The 7585-nt window shown below is 48.4% G+C and overlaps 1 long non-coding RNA gene across 2 annotated transcripts; it reads right to left on the reverse strand.

Annotated features, from left to right (window-relative positions):
• Positions 1-147: 147 nt before the first annotated feature.
• Positions 148-2860, reverse strand: LOC123042079 (uncharacterized). 2 transcript variants are annotated; one of them, XR_006418703.1, is made up of 6 exons: positions 2676-2860; positions 2240-2493; positions 2008-2137; positions 1114-1275; positions 889-979; positions 148-540 (listed from the first exon to the last, which is right to left on the reverse strand). It is a non-coding gene; the product is annotated as an uncharacterized lncRNA (long non-coding RNA). The 2 variants fall into 2 exon arrangements; XR_006418702.1 differs by having other exon boundaries at positions 2008-2493.
• Positions 2861-7585: the final 4725 nt, after the last annotated feature.

Raw genomic sequence — 7585 nt, forward strand, 5'->3', positions numbered from 1 at the left:
TTCTCTGTCTCTACCACTATCAATAATGCATGAATTAGTGAATCCAATGATAGTTATATTGCTTTGGAATATATTTACCATCGAAAAGATTATTTCCCTCTGAAAAGAAAGAATTTGAATATTGTTGAACATACATATACTATTCAGAACCATATGGAACATATACTATTCAAAAACATACTGCATACTTTGATCTTATTGAACGAAGTTGGCAGAGTATATGAAGTTCATCTATAGCTTCCAGTTTGTACAAATAAATATAGAAATATACAGAAAACTTAACCAGAAAAAATATGCCACACCATCAAATAAACTTTGAAGAAATTTTGTGAACATCTCGTTAATGATATCATGCTTCTTGCTCAACTTGACCAGACACATTCAACCGCATGGCCCCATTGTCTACAACACAACTTGTGCGTGCAAGTTGATCTTCTCTTATATCTGTGCATCTGAATGCTTCTTCAATGTCACCCTTGAAGGTGTAACCTCATGGGCGAAGACTTCGACACCACATTGCCGAATTATTGACAAACTCATCTGAAACAGTGAGTAACCACATTCATTTTTCCTAGTGCTATAAGAAATGGCAGTCTATAATAGTCAGGACTAATTTGGCTTATGCAAAGGAACAATAGCACTATCCATGTAGGTTGATATCAATTTCCAACAAACAAAGTCAGATATCTCTACTATAAATGTTCAAGTGTATGTCATAACAAATCCAAATTAGTATGACTTCAAAGAATCATGTAAGGTCAATAGCAGTTATTCGAAAAACGAACATACATTTCTCTAGAAGTAGAAATACCGATTTGTAGCATTGACAAGCCAACCATCTCAAATGCTACAAATATAAATAAATCAGTATAGGTACATATGTATAACCTTTGGCCAACGATATAGTACAGAGCCTTGATTTTGTACTGCTAGGCTCTCCTATTCTGATAATGGAACCCATGTGCCCATGTGTAAAGTACTGCAAGATAAAGGGATTAATTGCACTAAGCCTTCTCAAATATGTATGCCCCATTATCTACTATTCTAGTAAAAAAGAGATAAACAAAGAAGTTTTTCATTTAAAAACTATAAGAACATGTGTGATGTTCTCACCAGCAATTTTCTCAGGTGTTACGACATTTTCTGTAGAAAGCCAACAATAAGCTTGTTGTTCTCCAGCTGCTTATTTTTCAGGGACACCTTCTTGTTCTTTATTCATAGAGTCCCCTTCTTCCTTATCCTTTCCCCTTGTTATAATCCTGTATAGTAGAATTCCTGCCATCAGTGTGCAACACTGATTAATTGTATGCTAATAAAAGAATATGTAAGGTACATAAGCGTTTGTATAGCAAAAAAAGAAGAAGCTCTGTCTAGCTAAGCTGTGGGTTAGTGGTTAACATGGATGAAAAAATACATCAGCACATCCTAGCCAGTCATTGTCATGACAATGATAGCAAGAAAAACAGTCATGCATCAACAAACTAAAAATACGGGAAGTTTCAGCGCTCTAGCTCCCTTGTTCATTGAGTGTGCAGAAGGATCGAATGATCCATGATGCTGAAAGTGAAATAAAGTTGACTGCATTATGAGCAAGATGACAGGGCAAACTGGAAACGGCGACCAAGATCAACAAGAACCGAGTGATCACAATTTACAACTGATAATTGATGGTGCAAAAGTACGCGAAAAGTAAAGAAACATGTCCTGATGTCCATAACTCTCTGTTCTGATTGCATTATCAGCAAGTTTATTTTCTTCCTGCTTTCTGAATTTACAATTGTTGCCAGTACAATTTTTGGCTTGAATATATTACTTCAGTTTGGCAAGATACGACCGAAAAGAATTTCTGCTGAATTGTGTGATAAAAAAAAGTGGGAGATGAGGGGCAATATAAAGTGGGAGATGGATCAACTAATGAATAGAATGGCCGATGCACCCTTATACTAATTAAAACATTGGAGTAACAAGTAAGGACTTCTGAATTTGGAAAGGGGCAAAAGACCTCACCCATTTGATTCCATGGTGGAGGCGTGGAGCAGCCTCCGATGCACCTACTTGACCGACAAGATGACAACGAGTGGCGTTGTGTAGGGTTGTCCATCGCCGCTGTTCTTTTCCTCACGTCTCAAATGGGCAGCTAATAACATGAAGAAATAACACTGCCTAATATATTGCAAACCAAACAATCACACAAAATCTTTACTGGAGGCGGAGAGGACACATCTCAGATATCCCCAACCTGCCATTGCCGGAGGCCCGAGTAGTGTTGTTGAACAAGGTCCTCATAGTGGCGGACTCCTCCTCTTCGAGTTAGTCCTCACCACCGCGACCGCCCATGCTCTCGCCGCCATGGCGTTAGGCGCGCGGCTCGAGCAGATTATGGGGCGGAGGAACTGGAGCTCGCCTGGGGGCGGGGGCCGCCACAAAGGCGCCGTGGGGGAGGGGGTCGTCGGCGCCGAGGTCGGGCATCTCCGGCACGTACTCCACCTCCACCTGCAATAAACCATGGCGTTAGGCGCGACTCGAGCGGATTACGGGGCGGCGGACCCGGAGCTCGCCTGGGGGCGGAGCTCAGGTTCGGGGCGGGCCGGAGCCGTCGCCGGCTCCCGCGGCCCTGCTCTTCCTGTCGCTGCGACAGGGTGGCCGCGTCCAGTGTCCCGCGGCTTGGGACTCACCGCGTCCGCCGCGGCGTCGACGGCGGTGGAGGTGGCGGTGGTCAACAGAAGCGAGCGAGGCGACCCCCCGCTCCTCGGTGCGTCTGTTGCGCTCCTTCCTCTCTCTGGCGGCGACGGTATTTGGCAGGAGAGACGAGAGAGACAAGATTGGGAGCGAGGGCTCAGGGAGAGGTGGGGCGGTTTATTCTCTCAAAAAAATTGAGCCACGATGTGTGGGATCGTGTGCTGGTTTTTCAGGTTTCTTGTGCGTGCGGGATGCAGCGTTTTTCTTACTGCGTGCCATCGAGGGGTGGATGCATCGTACGAGGCGGGGGATCGAACGAGGTGGTCGAACCATCACGACGACGACTGCAGATTCCCTTTTAATAGTAGAGATTTTACTTTCCATAATAACTTTTGGTGTTGGGTTTCTAATAGGAGTTGCATGAGTGGACGTCTCCCAAACGTTGTCGGTCATAGCCACACACACACACACACACACCAAACCCTCCCTCACTCATGCACATATCTATTGCAACAACAATTTCCCCCTTCCGTAATTTACAACACCATATAATGGTGGCGGTGACACGTAACCGGGAAGAACCCACATAGACAACATGTGGAAACAGAATGTGACCTAACGCGTTAAACAATCCCCATCAACCTTGACAAGCTAGTTCCACACGACCCTCCCGACCCTGAGCAACCAAGTATCTCCTTTCTCAAGGATCTTAGAGAATGTACGTAAAGATAACATATACACCGGAGTCCAAGAACTGCACTCAATCTTTTGTGAATTGAGAAATTTCCACTGCCTCCCTCGATCTTGTTAATCTTGTAGTTTGGAAACTCCTAGGGGTCGATGTTACCGGGTGAGACACCGATTTTTTGTTGCCCTGGACATTTGTAAAGGTTGGAGGTCACTTCAAGGTGTACCTTGAGCTTAGACTTTGTTTGCCGAGGCTCAAAGGAGGGGAAAAAGGTGGGACTTTTTATCGTTGGTGATATTTTGTGTTCCCATGCCTCTTCAATGGAGACTCGTCCCCTTCAAAGAAGTAAATTTAGGACATACCTTGGTCTCGGTGCCTTGTGGTTATTGCTATCCTCGCTCTTATTTGTGCTTAATTATTTATGGTGTTTGCCATATATCTTGCTATCCACTCCCTTCGTCCCATAATGTAAGACTTTTTTTAACACTGCATTATGAGGCGGAGGGAGTACTAGTTGCTTTGCTCAACTATGGTGTCTCCTCTGTTTGTATATTTTGAGCAATATTTATCCATAACCTTGGATTTGCTAAAAAGATATTAAAATTACAGTAACATATTATCATCTCTGCAGCCAACGTCTTTGATCGTGCAGATACCCCCGATCTCTTGTTGCTTCCACGACAACACGTACTTTTATGCATAAAAAAGCATCTTTTAAGTTTTTACTCCTCGTTGACAACGATGTTTCACACCCCATGGACACATGACATCAAAGGGTGAACGGAAAGAACAAGTATAGAATGGGAGGAGAAAACGAGGAAGGAAACAGGTGTAGTCATGGCACATTGCCAAGAAAGAACAAAATTGGGAGAGGAATGGCAGCTATCACAACAAGGCACGAAGGCTCGAAGCTTCCTTGGGTAGATAGTACAATAAATTTGCCCTCTACAAGCTAGTACTAAGTTTGCAAGACTTTCTTCCCGTGATGGTTAAAGGAGTAACTTTTATTTTTATGGATCCTAAATTAATCACACTATCCACCGAAATTTAATCACAAAGATTTTGCAAGATTTTTTTGCGTTGCATCAATTTTGCTCATTATCAGTAGTAGCAATAATTAGGCTTCGAAATAATTTTTGCATTATAATAAAGGGTCAAAATTGCAAGATAGCCACCTGTATTCCAATCTGAGAATAAACCAGACAAACAATGATGTCACGGCACCTGCAATTGATGGCTGCATGATAAACAAAGTCAGATCCACCAGCCTCCCCACGGCAGCCCACAAGTTTGCTCCACCAACAACCTTCCAAGAAAAGTCGGGATTCTTCAAGGAATCGGCCATGGCCGACGCCGGAGCAGGCCGGCGCATCACCGTGAGGTCCGTCTCTTGCCGCGGGGTCAAGTCCTTTGTCCCCTTCCAGAAGCCGCCGCTCTACGCGGCCGTGTCCCTCGGCGGCCGCCGGGAGAAGACGCCCGCCGACCCGGACGGCGGCGAGAACCCGGACTGGGACGACGCCGTCTTCGCGTTCGACGTCGACGGCGCGGGCGCGGGAGTGGCCGGCGACGGCGGGCTCCTGCAGTTCGAGGTCAAGGCGCAGGTGCCGCTCCTCGGCACCAAGCTCGTCGGCACGACCTGCGTGCCGCTGTCCCATCTCGGCGGCGACGGCGGGGCGCCGCGGCGCGCGAGCTACCAGGTGCTCGCCCCCGACGGTAAGCCCAACGGCAGCCTCAGCTTCGTCTACGCCTTCACCGGCGGCGGCGCGTATCAGCAGCCGCAGATCTACGGCGCGCCGGAGCAAGACCTCGGCTCTTGCTGCGCGCCTCCGCCGCCCCCGTCGAGCTCGGCTTATCCAGCTCCGGCGATGACAAACTTTACTCCACACGGCAGCAGCTACCCTCCGCCGCCGTCGAGTTCGTCTTATCCAGCTCCGGCGACAACAAGCTTTGCGCCACACGGCAGCAGCTACCCACAACCACCATCTCCATTACCGCCAGGGTCTTCATTGTATCCGTCGCTACACGACGTTCTGCCGCCAAGCAGCTACCCTCCGCCGGGAACGACGGGCTCACTGTTTCCGTCGTCAAATTTCGGACCAAACAGTAGCTACCCGCCGCCGTCGGCACCGGCCACTGCATATCCGCCACCGCCGCCGTCGTGCACAGCCTGCCCGGCTCCTCCGGCACAATACATCAGCAGCTATCCACCTCCACTGCCGAGCTATTATCCTCCTCCACCACCGAGCGGCTACCCACCTCCAGCACGGATGAACCCGGAGTTCCCGGCTTCCAGCTTCCCTCCTCCAGCCAGCAGCTATCCGCCGCCGCCAGAGTCCGGCTCAGAGTTTCCTGTCTTGTCAAGGTCAGTTGATCGTGCACTGCCATACATGGCGCCCATGTTTCATGACCCCGGCAGCACTTACCCGCCGGTGCCTTCCGCCGGCTCTTACTACCCTCCGCCGGGGACACGGCACCGCGAGGAAGGGGCGAGTTCGCCGTACTACTACCCTCAGCCTGGGACCCGCTACTCGTAGGAGGAATCTTGCAGATTACTAGTACTTGGTAGGCTTTGGAATGCATAGCAAATCACAAAGCTATTCCAAAGACTTTGTACTTAATTTATAAGTATATACCGCAATGACTTTGTAATCGCAGTGATTTCCAAGATACAGCGCTTAATTTGGTTTATGTTTATTCATTTATCCTTATTTTTTGCCACGTGCTCGCAAGCACTCACGTTCTGCTATTAAAACTTTTGTAGTGTTTTATAAAAAAACTGCATTCTTTAAAGTTTTCATTGGCCAAACTCGGTTGGTCCCGATTAGATTAATCTGCGCAGTACAATAATATCAACACAAATGGATTTGAAAAAAAGTTTAAAAGTACCAAATTTGTACTTCAGTAATAGATGATCAATTGCACTCTTTGTAGTGTTCACTTTGCAATCATGAATAGATCGAAACCTAGGCCAATATGAGAACACGAGGCAGTGTTGGACGGAGCCGTTGAGTCCGCCGCACCTCTGCCGCCATTGTCAACATCGACAAGTGCAGGTGCAAGGAGTGTCATCTACCATTGCAACCTATCGCGTTGTCGTCTGGTGTTGCAAACCATCACACCCAACTAAGGCCTTGTTCGGTTACACCCTGCCTGAAGGGGATTGGAGGGGATTTGGGCGGGATTTGACTTACAGGGGATTCAATCCACTTCAATCCCTGTCAAACCCCTTTCAATTCCCTGTCAACCGAACACAGCCTAATTGGGATTGGCACCAGTGCGTGGATCAAATGATGTAGGGGGCTTTGGAGAGGGAGTTGCAGAGGGGGCCCTAGGCGTGGTGGATGGAGCGGTAAGCAAGCGAGAACGATGGAGCATCATGCTAGAGACGGGAGCAACGAGAGGGGCGCGGTAACGTACTCGATCGATTGGGTTTTCTGCTTGCATGGAGGATGCATAACTAATAGGTGGGGGCTCTCATTTCTCTTCTCTTTTTCTCTCTCTTCTATCCTCTTTAGAGAGTCTCCTCGGTACTCTTGACTCTTCTCCCTTCCTTTTCCGGTGGCCTCGCCGACCAGAGAGAGGGAGTGAGAGAGGATCGACCCTCCTCCCTACATAGAGGCTTGGTATGAGGTTGTGGCCTGGATTTGCCTTGATGGCGACTAGTGTCATGCCATTGGAGTGCAGTCTATCGATGCTTGCGATGGCCGCTAGCATGTCCTTTTGTTCTTCCTCCATGGCAGAGATGAACGGGAGGCATATCTGGCTCGAACTCCCCAAATAAGCATGCAGTTCCATCGGTACGAGGCACCGTGGTCGTTTGCTCCTCTCTTATCAACGTTGAGGTGATGGAATGGGCTTTGGTAGGAAATCATGGCATGGCTCGAGTGCCTGGTGTGGTGTCTCATCGGATACGGGCTTCCGACAAGGCTGGTGTCCCGCCTTGGTCGGAAGGAGGGCCTTAGCTCAACCTCAGCCACCAGATCTGTCGTGGTATGGAGGTACATCAGAGGATTTGCAGGGAGCTGGAAGATACAGATGGGGATGATGAGTGTCAAGGATGGTGGTTATGGAAGAGTTACGGTGCCCGGCGTGGCCGCCGGTCTTCTCGGACGATCCATTCTATCTTTTAGCCGAATGGCGGGGCAAGTTCCCCCCTCCCCCAGCCATGTTGCAGGTAGTTTTGCTTTTGGATGGAGTCCATGGAGGTCTCGTCGGCCC

Source organism: Triticum aestivum, chromosome 2B (assembly GCF_018294505.1).
Source record: "Triticum aestivum cultivar Chinese Spring chromosome 2B, IWGSC CS RefSeq v2.1, whole genome shotgun sequence".
Lineage (NCBI taxonomy): Eukaryota > Viridiplantae > Streptophyta > Magnoliopsida > Poales > Poaceae > Triticum > Triticum aestivum.